This window comes from Apium graveolens, chromosome 5, assembly GCF_009905375.1.
Source record: "Apium graveolens cultivar Ventura chromosome 5, ASM990537v1, whole genome shotgun sequence".
Classification (NCBI taxonomy): Eukaryota; Viridiplantae; Streptophyta; class Magnoliopsida; order Apiales; family Apiaceae; genus Apium; species Apium graveolens.
Window position 1 is genome coordinate 61,871,371 of NC_133651.1, and position 14,960 is coordinate 61,886,330.

The window sequence follows — 14,960 nt, forward strand, 5'->3', positions numbered from 1 at the left end:
TAATATATGGAAACTGGTGCCCAAGCCTAAAGGAAAGAATCCAATAGACACCAAATGGGTATTCAAAAACAAGATGGATGAAAATGGCATAGTAGTCAGAAACAAAGCTAGATTGGTTGATAAGGGATATTATCAACAAGAAGGAATAGATTTTGATGAAACATTTGCTATTGTTGCAAGACTTGAAGCCATCAGAATCTTCTTAGCCTATGCATCCCATGCCAATTTCAAGGTCTATCAAATGGATGTCAAAAGTATCTTTCTGAATAGAGATTTGGAGGAAGAAGTCTATGTCAGTCAACCTCCTGGTTTTGAAGATCCAAATTTTCCAGAACATGTCTATTATCTTTTGAAAGCACTTGATGGACTGAAGCAAGCACCTAGAGCCTGGTATGACACTTTATCAAAGTTCCTTTTGGAAAATCACTTCACAAGAGGTACTGTAGATAAAAAATTATTTTTCAGAAATGTTAATGGCTCTAGTATACTTGTTCAAATTTATGTAGATGATATTCTTTTTGGCTCTACAGATGAGTAACTTTGCAAAAAGTTTGCCAAACTGATGCAAAGTAAGTATAAAATGAGTATGATGGGAGAACTGGCATACTTTCTTGGTTTACAAGTTAAGCAAGTTAGTGATGGAATATTCATTAGTCAAACTAAATACATTTTTGATCTTTTAAAGAAGTTTGATCTAGTGGATTGCACATCTGCAAAAACTCCCATGGCCACTGTAACTAAGCTTGAATTAAACACTACTGAAAAGTCTGTGAATATTTCAAGTTATAGAGGCATGGTTGGCTCACTTTTGTACTTAACAGCTAGTAGGCCAGATATAATGTTTGCTACATGTTTATATGCCAGATTTCAGGCTGATCCTAGAGAATCTCACTTAATAGCTATTAAGAGAATTTTTCAGGTATCTCAAGGGAACACCAAAACTTTGCATTTGGTACCCTAGAGATTCTGGTTTTGATCTAACTGGTTATTCAGATGCAGATTATGCAGGTTGTAGAATTGATAGAAAAAGTACAACAGGAACCTGTCAATTTCTAGGAAACAAGCTTGTGTCCTGGTTCAGTAAAAAGCGAAATTCAGTTTCTACTTCTACAGCTGAAGCTGAATATATTGCTGCTGGTAGTTGATGTGCACATATATTATGGATGAAAAATCAATTGCTAGACTATGGTTTGCAAGTTGAGAGGATTCCTATTTTCTGTGATAACACAAGTGCAATTGCCATCACTGAAAATCCAGTACAACATTCAATGACAAAGCATATAGATATCAAGTACCATTTCATAAGGGAACATGTAATGAATGGTACTGTGGAGCTACATTTTGTTCCAAGTGAGAAGCAGCTTGCAGATATCTTTACCAAGCCACTGGATGAATCCACCTTTTCAAGGTTGGTAAGTGAGTTAGGTATGCTTAATTACTCTTAAATATATATGAGTTAATTTGCAAGTTGAAATGCAACCAAAAATTTAATTGATCTTTCAGTCTTGGATGAAATTTTGGCTAAGTCAAAATTTACATCTCGACGGATGATCTTTATCCATCGAGTTTGATCATCCGTCGGTATACTATTTGCTAATAAAAATCAATTATTTTTCTGGAATATTTTATGTCTCGACGGACAACAGTTTATCCTCATCCGTCGAATTGTCTTAATCTCAGCCGTTAATTCCCTGTACATTATCCATCGAGTATACTTACAGTCTGTAAGCATATCACGATGGATAATGGGTGGAATTTTTACAATTTATTTTTTAATGGCTATTTTAGGCAATTTCTATTGGTTACTTTATTTTACTTTATTATTTTTATCAGTTATTTTTGAGATAGTATAAAAGCTTATTTCATTTCAATTGCTTTTCTTTTATCATTCTCAATTCAACTGCTCTAATTTCATTCTCTCTCAAAGCAATTACTCTCTTTCTCTTCAAGCTCGTATTCTCTAACAATGGCACCTGTTATAAAGATTATGTCTCAAACTGGGTTCATTTATGAGAAGAATAATTTCACTGCACTAGTGAACAAGGGTATTCAACATTCGAGTGACTATCACAAGATGATGGACTTTGTGAAAGATTGCAAGCTCAATTATGCCATGCTAGAATCACCCACGATCTTCTGTGAAGTTGTTGAAGAAATGTGGACCACCGCTACCTACAACTCTACAGATAAGACCATCATACTAACCATTAAAGGTAAAGAATTCTGTATCAATAGTGATGTGATAAAAGCATGTTTCAAAATTCCTGATGACAATATAACCTCACCACACACTGACACTAATATAATCAATATGCTTAATTCCATGAACTATGCACTTCCTACTTCTAAACTGAGTGGCATTAGGAGAATGGGTCTTAGGAAAGAATGGAGTTTCATGTGTGATGTAGTTACAAAGGTTTTCTCAGGAAAGATCAGTAATTTTGATTCAGTGAATATTTCCATGCTTAACATGCTCTACATGCTAGTTACAGATAAGTATTTTAACTTTAGTGACCTTGTTTTATTTGAGTTAGGTTTTAAACTGGGAGAGTTAAATAAAAGAGGTAAGAATGTGTATTATGCTAGATTCCTTATGATGTTAGCTAACCACCTTTGTGAAGAGATTGTGCTTGAGAACCCTAACAACAAATTAGGTTGTTGGGTTCAAGAGAGAAGGCTCATTGCAGATTTGAACAGGGCCAATCATCACAAGGATGTGTCATTGTTCTATTTTCCTGTATTACAAGCACCTCAGGTAAGTGAGGTAAGTTCATCTATCCCTACAACTATTCCAACCTCAACAATTTCTTTGAGTTCTAGTGTGGCTATGGCAACTGTGTCAATGACCAAACAGTTGCCTACCCAAGCTACCAAACCTACAATTATTTCAAAATCCAAATCAAAGAAAGCCCCCTCTGGTATCTCTCAAAAGATGTCAGTTATAAAATCCACTAAAGCCAAAGAGGGGAGTGTGAAGGAGGGTAAGTTAGGTGAGGGAAGGAGTGAACATAAAAGAAACCCCAAGAATAAGGTTGGAGAGTTGAGTGGATCCCAGCCTAGCCACACTGCAGTTTCCCAACAAACTGCAGTGCTTAAAAAGGATAAAAGCTCATTTCTAGCTGCATCCTCCCAAAAGGATGTAGTTATTGAACAAACCTCTCAACCAAGAGCACAGGCCAAGAGGGTTAGGGACACAAGCTCACCCCAGACTTATTCCAGAAAGAAGAAGTCTAAAACCCTTGGGGATGCACAGGGTACACACACAGTGCAAACTGGTGCAACAGACACTGTCACTGCACCTTCACAAATTCAGTTTGATGTGGCTCTAATAAATGTGGAGTCACAGCCAAAATCTCTAGTTATAGAAGCACCTCAAACACCCAACTCACCAACAAATTCTCTGGATGTGGATATGATAAACACATCAATTCCTGATTCCCCTTCTTTAACTCTGTTGGAGAAGCCAAAATCTAGTGCAAGTGAGCATCATCTTTTAGATGATTTGTTGGCTCACTTGCCAATTCTTTCAGGAACTGTTGTATCATCTGTGCCCAAAATAACTTCAATCGGCACAGAGTCAACAATAGTTTCTATTCCCAGCTCATTCATTTCTACTCTCTCGACGGATATTGCTCATCCGTCGAGTAGTGATTGTATCCCGACGGATAAGCTTGACAGTAGTTATCCGTCAGATAGCAAAACCACTCACTCGATGGATATCACTCATCCGTCGAGTATCTCTGCACAGCTTCAAACTTCATTTATTTCAAGTGCAGAAGATTTAGTGGTTGTGCAGTCACTCTTAGGATTGAGAGAGAAGAGTGTTTTGAGAGAGAGTCTGGGTTGCTCCCTGGAAAAAGGAGAGGAAATGAGTGAAACTATGCAATCCATTTCTTCAGGATTGGCAAAAGAGAGTGAGAGGAGTCCCACCTTAGTAGGTGAAGGTGAGGGTGTGAGGGTGGGGAGCCAGGGTGAGACCCTAATGCAAAAAAAGAGAGAAAACGAGAGAAATGTAGGTACTGGAGCTATAAGGATGGATGTCATTGCTAGTGAGTCAATGAATGTCCAGGATGCAGACAGGGAAGGACTATCTCAGCATCCTAAAGTTGTTATAGATTCCACTTCCCTTGTTGTTGAGGCATTTACTCACCCTGTTCCAGATTATCAACTTCTAGCTGAACAGGGCAATGACAATGCAGAAAGGATGCTGAATTTGGTGCATACCACACAGTCTATGATGAGAGCTAAGGATGCCATCACAGCTTTGCCTTCTACAGCTGGTGATGTGGACTATGAGACTGGTGGTTCAGCTGATTTCTTTGGAGATGGGAGTGGGGATAGTGAAGATGAAGCAATGGACATAGGGGGAGAAGTAGGCTCAAGTTCAAGATCAGGTATGCCATCATGGGCTTTCTCGAGCACTGTGATGAGTATTACTTCAAGACAACCCTGATCCAGCTAATTAATCAGAAAAATACTGCTCTTCAAACCACTACAAATGCCAGCACCAAGAAGCTCCTTCAGGAACATCTAGCCTCCCTACAACTTCAACAAATCCAGGGCTTCCAGCATGCTAGGGATGTAAACACCATGAAGGGTGATATTGAGGAGATGAAGAAGGCCATTTCAGACAAGATAGATTATAAACTTCCAAAAGCTACAATGCTTGACATCAAGAGGCAATTAAGGAAAAATTATGATCTGTCAACCAAGATAGATGCCTTGGACACAAGAATGTCAGCCATGGAAGTATCTTTAACTGCCATTCATCTTCATCAAGACCAACAGACAAATTTACAACAAAAACTGGTGGCTGCTCAAACTCCCTCCTCACCTCAACTTGATGATAACAAAAAGGGGGAGAAAGGACCAAGTGAGGGGGGAGACAAAATGAGGGGGAGAGGCTTCAAATTCAAATTAGTAAAGTAATTGTGCCTTCAATTACTATCTCAAAGCCATCAGTTACAGATAGTATAGATCTGATCAATGCAGCAGCATCCAACATAAGAGCAGCTGATAAAGAGAAGTTGAGTTTAGTCAACTGGGAGAAGATTGATGAGGAAATACAGAAGAAGTTTGAACTTGTCAAGGAGCCAGTTAAGTTAGCCATCCATCACTCTCAAGTCAAGCAAATTAGTGTGAATGAGATAAGAATGAACTATCTAGAAAGAGGACAGCCTTCCTGCATCAAATCTCCAAAGGATGAAACAATTCTTAAACCAAGGGTGAACTACTCAAAATCATCATGGAAGAACCCCTTGGATACTGTATATGAGACACCCAAGCCTGATGAAAAGAAGCTTCTGTCAAGATCAATTGCTTTCTACAAAACTCCAGCTGATTCAGCTTCTAAAAGGAGAATTGCCAAGATTTTTAGGAATGGGAAAGAAATTTGTGTGGTGGCTGGACATCCTCAATTTGCTCAAGCAAAGAGAGAAGAAAAGGCTAGATTGAAGCAGGAAAAGAAGCAAGCTGCTCTAGATGCTAAAAAGGCTAAACAGAAGAAAGAGCAAATTGCTATCTTAGCCAAGCTACATGCTGTAAATTCATCACAACAAATTCTTGTTCAGCCATCTGAAATTACTGAATCAAAGAAGCAAGTTGAACAACAAAAGAAATCTCCAAGAATCAAGGAATTGGCTAAAAGAACTAAAAGGAAACTGGATATTGTTGACAAGGAATTGAAAGATCAATTTCCTAAGGAATCCACACCATCTACAACTCAAGCATCAAAGCCCTCTGTGGTTTTTGAAGATATCAGGGTGGTGGATCCCTACAGGAATATTCATGGTGAACCTATTGTGCCCAAGGATGAGCCAATAGAATGGGAGAACATACCAATTCCTGACTTCAATCTACCAATCCTTAGCAAGCCAAGAAGAACAAAGTCAAGAGCAGTCAAGAAAGTGAAGTTGTCACCTCTTAAATCCAAATTTGTAGTCAAAGCTCAGTCCAAAGTCAATAGAGGAGATTACATGTACTTGTGTGACATCAAAGAGTTTTCTGATCTAAACCTCTATCTAGATGAACTAGATGAAGTAAGAGGAATTGATGCATACAGAAACCTACCTGAAAGGTTAGTGTTCAAGTATAAAGGAGGGAAGGAGATTCAGTGGCCACTTCACAGGATCCTTCAATAAAGCAAAGCTGTACTAATTAAAGTTTATTCATCCTTCAAGAAGAACTTTGGGTTCAACACTACTGCAAGAAGATTGGTACTGAAGAAGATTGAAGAGCTAAAGAGTGTTAGAGCTAAAGATGCACTTCCAAATACTCTAATTATCCCTTACACAAGGAGAAAAGTGCATCTAAGGCCCTACTGGCTGATGGAGTTCATGGATGACAAAGGTGTGAGAAGATTTTTCAGATTAGAAGACCAATTGAGCATCTCCAGCAATGAGACTCTTTTGGAAATGCAAGGAAAGTTAAATCTCTCAGAATCTGATGAATTGGAATTCCACAGGCAGCTCCAAAATCAGATTGAAGAAAACAACAGAAAGCTTGGAAAGAGATCCAGACCTTCAAGTAACTAAATAAAACTGCTCAGGCTAGAGGAGCATCTTAAAAATGACCGTGAGCAAAACTTTGTACATTTTGTTATTCGAAACACTTTTCAGTAATATCTACTTTCTTTTTTAAAGTTGTATTTTTAGGGTGTTTTGTTATCATCAAGTATCTCTTAATTTATGGATACAATTCCGGTAGACATAAATTGGGGGAGATTGTTGTGTATATGTTGTGTACTTGATGATTTTATGAACAAAACACGTTGGTAGATTTTACTTAGTGAAATTATGTAGTACTCGACGGATAGGATTTATAGTCCCGACGGATGACTCATTATAGTCCCGGCGGATGATGACTTATTATCCATCGAGTGAGTAGCTTATGTAACAATAAGTCTGTGGCACATTTCTGCATACACCATTGTATAGATTCTGTAAGTAGTATTCAAGTCATGTTGACTTTAACTAGATATGCAGAATAGGTTGATTAATTGTACATAGATGATGTCTTGTAATTCTGCATAAATAAAATGAAGTCAAGTGCCAGATTGCTACCCGACGGATAAACTACAATGAAGTCGACGGATGATCAACTAGACAACCCGACGGATGATCAATAACCCGACGAATGATCATGAACCCGACGGATAAAGAATTCAAATATCTGTTGACAGTGACAACACAGTCACATGCGTCGAGTGGATGCAAATAGAATGCGGTAGCCTATTCAACTGGGTTTTTTAGAACAAAGAAGCATTGTCATTTCCATGTTATTATGAAGATATTCAAAGATGCTGGAATAGAGTAATGAAGTAGCATTGTAATAGACTAGATAGTTTTTGTTTTATTATCCTGTCTCATTACTTTGTAATCTTGGTGGTATATAAACCAAGAAATAGCAACTAAGGAACTATCGATCTAAGCAACAAAGCAGAGAAACATTTATAAGCAGAATTCTTAGCATTTCTCTGTACTATTAGTTGTTCAATTATTGTAAGCAGCTGTGAGCATTTTGCACACAGGGTTCTCTCGATATATAATATATTTCTCTGGTGGAATCATTCAAATCCGCCAGAAAGTTTTTAAAGACTCTTGTTTTTAATTACTTGTGATTTGATTCATTTAAGTAACTATTCCGCATTGTGCTAATCAATTCACACTTATATGTATATTCGAGTTAGAACATTTTTATTTCAAGAAAAAGTTTCAAGAATTCCATTCAACCCCCCTTCTGTAATTCTTATCATATTGTTAAGGGACTAACAACAAGCATATCTAATATCTATCTGATTAACAACTCATATGATTTAGTACCTTAGTGGTATGCTGTTATATAAAGTATTTGCAAGACCAGGGTTCGATTCCCACCAAAAGCATTTTTTTATAAATGGTAACTATAAGGGCAATTTAGACTTTTCAAGTTAAATAAAATGACTCACCGAATAAAATGTTTCACCAATGCCCTATGTTGGGCTAAGCATAGCAAATGTAGAAAAAGATAGATAATTAAAAATTATTCATTGATCACAGACTCACAGTAGATATAATACTAAATATTAATTTCTTCAAGACACACAAGCGTATCTAATATGTATATGCTTGACAACTTATATGTTTTAGTACCTTGATGGTATGTTCTTGTATAGAGTATTTGCAAAACCAGGTTCGATTACCACCAAAAGCAACTATAAGGGCAATTTAGACATTTCAAGCTAAATAAAATGTCTCACCATTTAAATTAAATAATTTTAACATATATAATATATATATATATGTATGTAAAAATAATAATAAAATAATTTTATTAAATATAACTAACCATTACAACTAGTATCACGGGAGTAAAAAATATTACAGATTCAACAACTTTTTAGATAATAATTATTTAGCTAACCATTAGATAATAATTATTTAGCTAACCATTTTAGCTATTAGCCATGTAGGTACTCTAAGAGCATCTCCAAGGGGAGTAGCTAAATTGGTTAGCTAAAATAATATGAAGTAATGGTTATATAAAATTTGTTGAATCTGTAAGGTGTTGGACTCCAATGGTGTTAGCTATAATGGTTAGCTATATTTCAAAAATAGTTTTTTATTGGTTTTTTTCAAATTGTAACGGTCATATTCCAACGGTCATAATTTTTTGGTTATAAATACCAAGTTTCAGAACTGAACTAAACACAAATTTTCTACAAACTCAAATTCATTCACACTTCTAAAATACTCATTTGTAATGGAAAATACCACACAAATGATTCTTGATATCATGCAAGCAGAAGAAGAGGAGCATGAAGCAAGAATGAGAATGAGTGCTGCTTACCTCCACCATCGACGACAAAGAGCAAATTCTGAATTGTATCACGGTGGTTCCACGATGAATCATCGTGTAATTGATCGAAATAGAGAAGAAGGCCATGCTAGATTGTATCGTGATTATTTTGTCGATACACCTACATACACAGATACATAATTTCGTCAAAGATTTCGGATGCGTAGATCGTTATTTTTGAAAATTCAAGAAGCAGTTACAATGCACGACAATTATTTCACTCAACGAAATGATGCTGTAGGAATGCGTGGACTATCATCAGTCCAGAAAGTGACAGCTGCACTTAGGATGCTTGTATACGGAATGGTAGCAGATGCCATTGATGATTATGTTCGAATTGGTGAAAGTACTGCAATAGAGAGCCTAAGAATTTGTTAAAGCTATCGTTGAAGTCTTCGGTGCTGAATATTTAAGACTACCAAACGATGAAGATGTGACCAGATTGTTAGCAGAAAATGAACAACGAGGCTTTCCTGGAATGTTGGGTAGTATTGACTGTATGCACTGGAAGTGGAAGAATTGTCCTACTGGCTGGCAAGGTATGTATACAGGTCATGTTCATGAGCCTACTATTATATTAGAAGCAATAGCTTCAAAGGACTTGTGGATTTGGCTTTCTTTTTTTGGATTACCGGGATCGTTAAATGATATTAATGTTTTGGATCGATCTCATTAATTTCAAGAATTGGCAGAAGGTCGTGGACCTGAAGTGAGGTATACCATTAATGGGCATGAATATAATATGGGATATTATCTTATTGATGGTATATATCCTTCCTGGCCAAATTTTGTGAAAACTATTCCAAAACCCCAAGGTAACAAAAAAAAATATTTTGCATGTGCACAAGAATCTGTTAGAAAAGATGTTGAGCGAGCATTTGGAGTATTACAATCTCGGTTTGCTATGATTCGTGGACCTTCACGATTTTGGGATGTAGAAACAATGAAGTATATTATGACAGCCTGCATCATATTACATAACATGATCATTGAAGATGAAAGGGAATTGCATACCGAAGAAGAACAATTTGATACAAATGTTGAACCAACTGTTGAAAGAGAACCACGTCATCCAAATACCCTTAGGGAATTCATACAGGTGCACCAGCAGATTCGAGACAAACAAGCTCATATTCGGTTGCAAAATGATCTTGTGGAACATCTTTGGCAGATTCACGGCGGTGACATGAATTAAATGTTTGTTATTTGATTTATCTTCAGTATTGTGTTGTAATTTTTTTCATTTATGTCATGTAATTTACTTTTATAATTGTAATGGTATTTTTTATGTAATCTAGCATTGATTTATAAAATAAGCAAAATTAAGTCTAATACATAATGTTTTTATGAAATAAAACATATTATGATATATTTCTCATTATCCTAGCTTTGAGTGCATCATAATATTTAGCTTGATCCGGTAGCATTTTACTAGTGTCAATTGCCATGATGGATGCTTCATAAACTTGCCTCTCTCGCTCCTCTTTTTGCCTCTCTCGCTCCTCTTTTTGCCTCTCCCGCTCCTCCTTAGCTAAGCGTAGCTGCAACTCCTCCTTGTGTAACTACATCATATCCTTCTGTAACTGCAAGCTAATTTAAATTGATTCCGTTCTTGAAGAAGCAATGGCCAATGCATCTTTCTGCATTGTTTTAAGAATTTCCAAGCCATCCTCATCTTTTGCTTCATTGGCAGCTCTTTTCAGTTTCTTTGCAGCTTTGCTTCCCATTGGACGTTGTTATTCCCAGTGGACTAACAATGAGATTTACAGAAGGGGGGTTGAATGTAAATCTCAAAACTTTTTCAAGTTTTGAGCAGTTTATAAGGCTAAGTGTTTGAGTGATCAAATGTGTGTGAATTGCTTGGAGCTGATGCAGACAGATATATATTCAAACACAAATGTAATGAACACAAAGAACTTAAAAACTTTTCTGGTGGATTTGTTGTTCCACCAGAGATGTGTTATTTCAGAAAATCTGTGATTCAAAATTAAATCACAGTTGCTTCCTAGTACAAACTAGATGATTTTCTCTCTTGATTTCTAAACAGCTCAGGGAAAATTCACATTTAATTACTAGCTACTACTTGGTTTATATATCACCAAGTTTACAAGTGAAGACAAAGATAAAGTACAATAAGAAAATAGTTCTCCACTTGTTTCTATTCCATTTTTATCCAGTGTAATATGGAATTATCTGTTGACTTTCCATTTTGAACCAGACTAAAAATGGCTGCTTTTTCTGCTGTTCCTGAAATAGGCTACCACATCTCTGTCAATCCATGTGCCTCTGTAAGCTTTGTTAACTGTCACTATCAACTGCTATGAGACTGAGCATCCGTTGAAACTTTCATCCGTTGATGGCTTTATCCGTTGATGCTCTAGCAGTTGAAGCTTTATCCGTTGAAGCACTTATCCGTTGATGGATATTATCCGTTGAAGCATTAGAGACATCCGTTGAAGCTTTGTTTCTTATCCGTTGAAGGTCTTCAATATCCGTTGACACTTCTTCACTTATACAAAATTACAAGACATGAAATATTTACAATTAGCCCTCCTATTTGTACATCCATTAGTAGTCAACATGACTGATTATTTCCTAACAACATCTAAGAATTACAGCTTGAAACCAGAGAGTGAAATGTGCTACAATACCAAACTTATTGCTAAGTATGGCTACTCCTTCAACGGATAGCCAAGATGGTCTTATCCGTTGAGGCTACAAATATTAGATTTCTACTTAAGTGTTTTGCTTAATTTATCATCAAACTAATACACATATTCCTAACAATCTCCCCCTATTTATGTCTACTAGAACTGTAGGCATAAATTTGGGTTTAGCTTGATGATAACAAAACACTTAACAAATATATAAACTGTAATAAAGCAGAAATTCAAAAGTGCTACAAAAGTGTATATGCTGAGATGAAATTGAAGAAATACATTGTTTCCAAGGGCTCCTTTAGCCTGAGCAAATTACTTTCTTTTGCTTTGATCCCTGGTTTTCTTTCCTAGCCTCATGTCATTCTCCTCTATTTGAAGTTGAAGTTGTCTGTAGAATTCAGCTTCATCTTCTTCATTGATATCTAACTTAGACTGCATATCCTTGAGAGTTTCATTACTGGCAATCTTTAGCTGATCTTCAATTCTGAAAAATCTTCTGACTCCTTTGTTGTCTCTGAACTCCATCAACCAATGAGGTGATTTGTGAATTGTAATACCTCTCTCTTGAATGAGTAAAGTTCTAGGCAAGGCATTGGGCTCCCTCCAAGTTTTCCTTATGTTGGCAATCTTGTTGAGAATCTCAGTCCTGGCAGTCCTGGTAAAGCCAGAATCCTTTTGTATGGCTGAGTAGACTCTAATCAAGGTAGAGTAGCCTTCATTCAGAATTCTGAGAAGAGGCCATGTTCTTTCCCCAGCTCCTTTGTACTTGAACACTAGTCTTTCTGGTAGCTGTCTGTAGGAAGCTATTCCCCTTACATCCTCCAGCTCATCCAGATAGAGTTCAATGTCTGAAAATTCTTTTATGTCACAGATGTGAACATAATCATCTTTAGAGGTTTGAGGTTTAGGCTTAGGCTTCTGTGTGAATTTGATTGAGGCTTTAGAGGGTGTTGATTTGATTCTTCTTTTCTGCTTCTTTGATGGTGTAAAAGAGGTTAGGAAGGTGGGCAATTTGATGGTGTCCCAATCAATTGGTTCCTCCTTAGGAATGATTGGTTCACCATGAATGTTTATGAAGGGGTCAGGCACAATAGGTTCAGGAATAGAGGGTAGTGGTTTGGATATTGATTGGTTTTCTTCAGTCTCATCTACCATCTTTCTCTTTGCATTGACCTTCTTTCTATTCCCTTTCTGCCATTCTTCCTTACTTCTTTCCTCCATCTCAGTACCAACCATGTCCCCCATAGCTCTATCTTCACCTTTGTCTTCAATTTCTTTCTGTTCTTCAGCCTGACTTAACTTTAGCTATTTTTCAAGCTTTGTTTGTGCTCTTTTGTTAGCCTTTAGCTGTTTGGCTTCTTCCTTCAACCTCTTGGTTTCTTCCCTCTTGGCTATTGAGAATTTGGGATGTCCTTGCATCACATAGATGCTCTTTCCCTCTCTAAAGATAACAGCCATGTTCCTCCTTACAGCCTCATCCATGTTCTCTTTGAGCTTTATGATACTTCTACCCAAAAGCTTGTCTTCATCAGGCTTTGGAAGAGGAAAATCCACTCCTTTCATTTGAGCAAGGCTTAGAGGGTTCTTTGTAGAGTCCTTGTTGAAGCTGTTGTTGGGCTTGAGAACCATAGGTTGCAGATCTTTGGAAGAAGTTTCTCCATCCTTATGCCTCCCTACTGGCTTGAGTTCCATAATAATTGATTCCACTTTTGTGCTATGCTTCACAGATTGTGATTGAGAAGTTGTAGAACCAAATATTAGTTGCATCTTTTCATCAATCTTCTTCCTTTGCTCTTTGACTTGCAATTCAGCTGCTGCTATCTGGATTAGATCAATTCCATCTAGCTTTCCTTTGACTTGAATTGGTGGAGAAGTTGTGATGACATGAACTAGCACTTGAGAAATTTGAACTGTTGTAGATGGCTCTCCTTCCCCTTCCCCTTTATTCTCCCCCTTTTTGTTATCATCAAGGGTAGGGGTCAAGCCTTGTGCTTTTGCCAGCTGCATGAGTAGATTTGTTTGAGTTTGTTGATTCTGAAGAATGGTGACCATAGAGTCTTCAATGATTTAAACCCTATCTTCCAATCTGGCCAGCCTCTTGTCAGCATCAGATGCTTTCCTCAGTCTCCCCAACAAATCTTGCATAGTACCATAGGTTATAACTGAATCCAATTTCTCAGCATTGTAGGATTTCAGATCAGCAATGTCCTGCTTGAGCTCATCCACACTTAGATTTTGCTGGTAATGCTGCAACTGCAAGAGATGCAGAGATTCCAGATGAGCTTGAAGAATTGCCTTGGTACCAGCATCTTGAGTCTCCTGAAAGGCCTTCTGAATTGTCATGACTTTTCTGACCAAAGTGACACCAAATTCTCCTGGTGTTGGTGATTTGGCCAGTGCCCATTTAAGAAGAGCAGGAACAGAACTTGGGCCTTCTACTCCACCTAAGTTCATGCTCTCATTCAAAGAATTAGAGTCATCATCATTAGAATTTACTCCAAATTCTTCAGATGGCTCACCAGCTTGAGAAGGCAGCCTGTTGACAGCAGCTTTGTCTCTGAGAAGAGATTCTGAAGTGTGTACAATGTGTAGTATCTGTTCTGCCTCCACATTGCCCTGAGCAGCCAAAAATTGAAAGGCTGAAACAGGGTGAGTAAAAGTGTCAGCATCCAAGGAAATGTTATCAATGACAGCTTGGTAATGTTGCTGAAATTGTCTTTCCTTATCTGCATCATCCACTTTCATTAACTCACTAGCAATGGCTGGATCCACCCTTATGGCTTCTGTACCTGCCTTTCTCTCAATTTCTCTCTGTTCTTGCATCAGGGGCTCCCCCTGGCTCACACACACCCTCACACCCTCACCTTCACCTTCTAAGGTGGCACTCCTCTCACTCACTTTTGCCATGCTGGAAGAAATAGCATGCATTTGGTGACTCTCAACCTCTCCTTTTGCCTGGGAGCAACCCAGCCTCTCACTCAAAAAATCACTCCCTTCCCTCAAACCTAACAGTGATTGTACAGTTGCCATGTCCTCTACAGTTGGAATTGTTTCTGTTAAGTGTGTAGAGGCCATCAACGGATAGGGAGTATCCGTTGAAGTAGAAACTGATGGTATCAACGGATAACTGCTGTTAAGCTTATCCGTTGAAGAACAACCACTTGTCAACGGATGAGAGATATCCGTTGAAGAAGAAAATGATGTAGAGATAGAAAGTGACATAATTGTTGAATCTGTGTGGATTGATTTTAAGTGAGGTAACACAGAATCTTCAACTACATCTGAAAGAATTGGCTGATGATCCAACAAATCATCAAAAAGATGATGATCATCAGGTTTTGAGTGGGGCTCCTCCCTGAGTTTTAATGAGGGAGAATCAGGAATTGATGTGAATATCATGTCCACATCCAGAGAGGGTGTTGGAGAGCTTGATGAATGGTGTGTTTCTATATTAAGAGAATGGGG

General features: G+C 37.6%; 1 pseudogene; it reads left to right on the forward strand.

Moving 5' to 3' along the window:
* Positions 1 to 8,739: 8,739 nt before the first annotated feature.
* Positions 8,740 to 10,030, forward strand: LOC141660114 (uncharacterized; annotated as a pseudogene).
* The last annotated feature ends 4,930 nt before the right edge of the window (positions 10,031 to 14,960 follow it).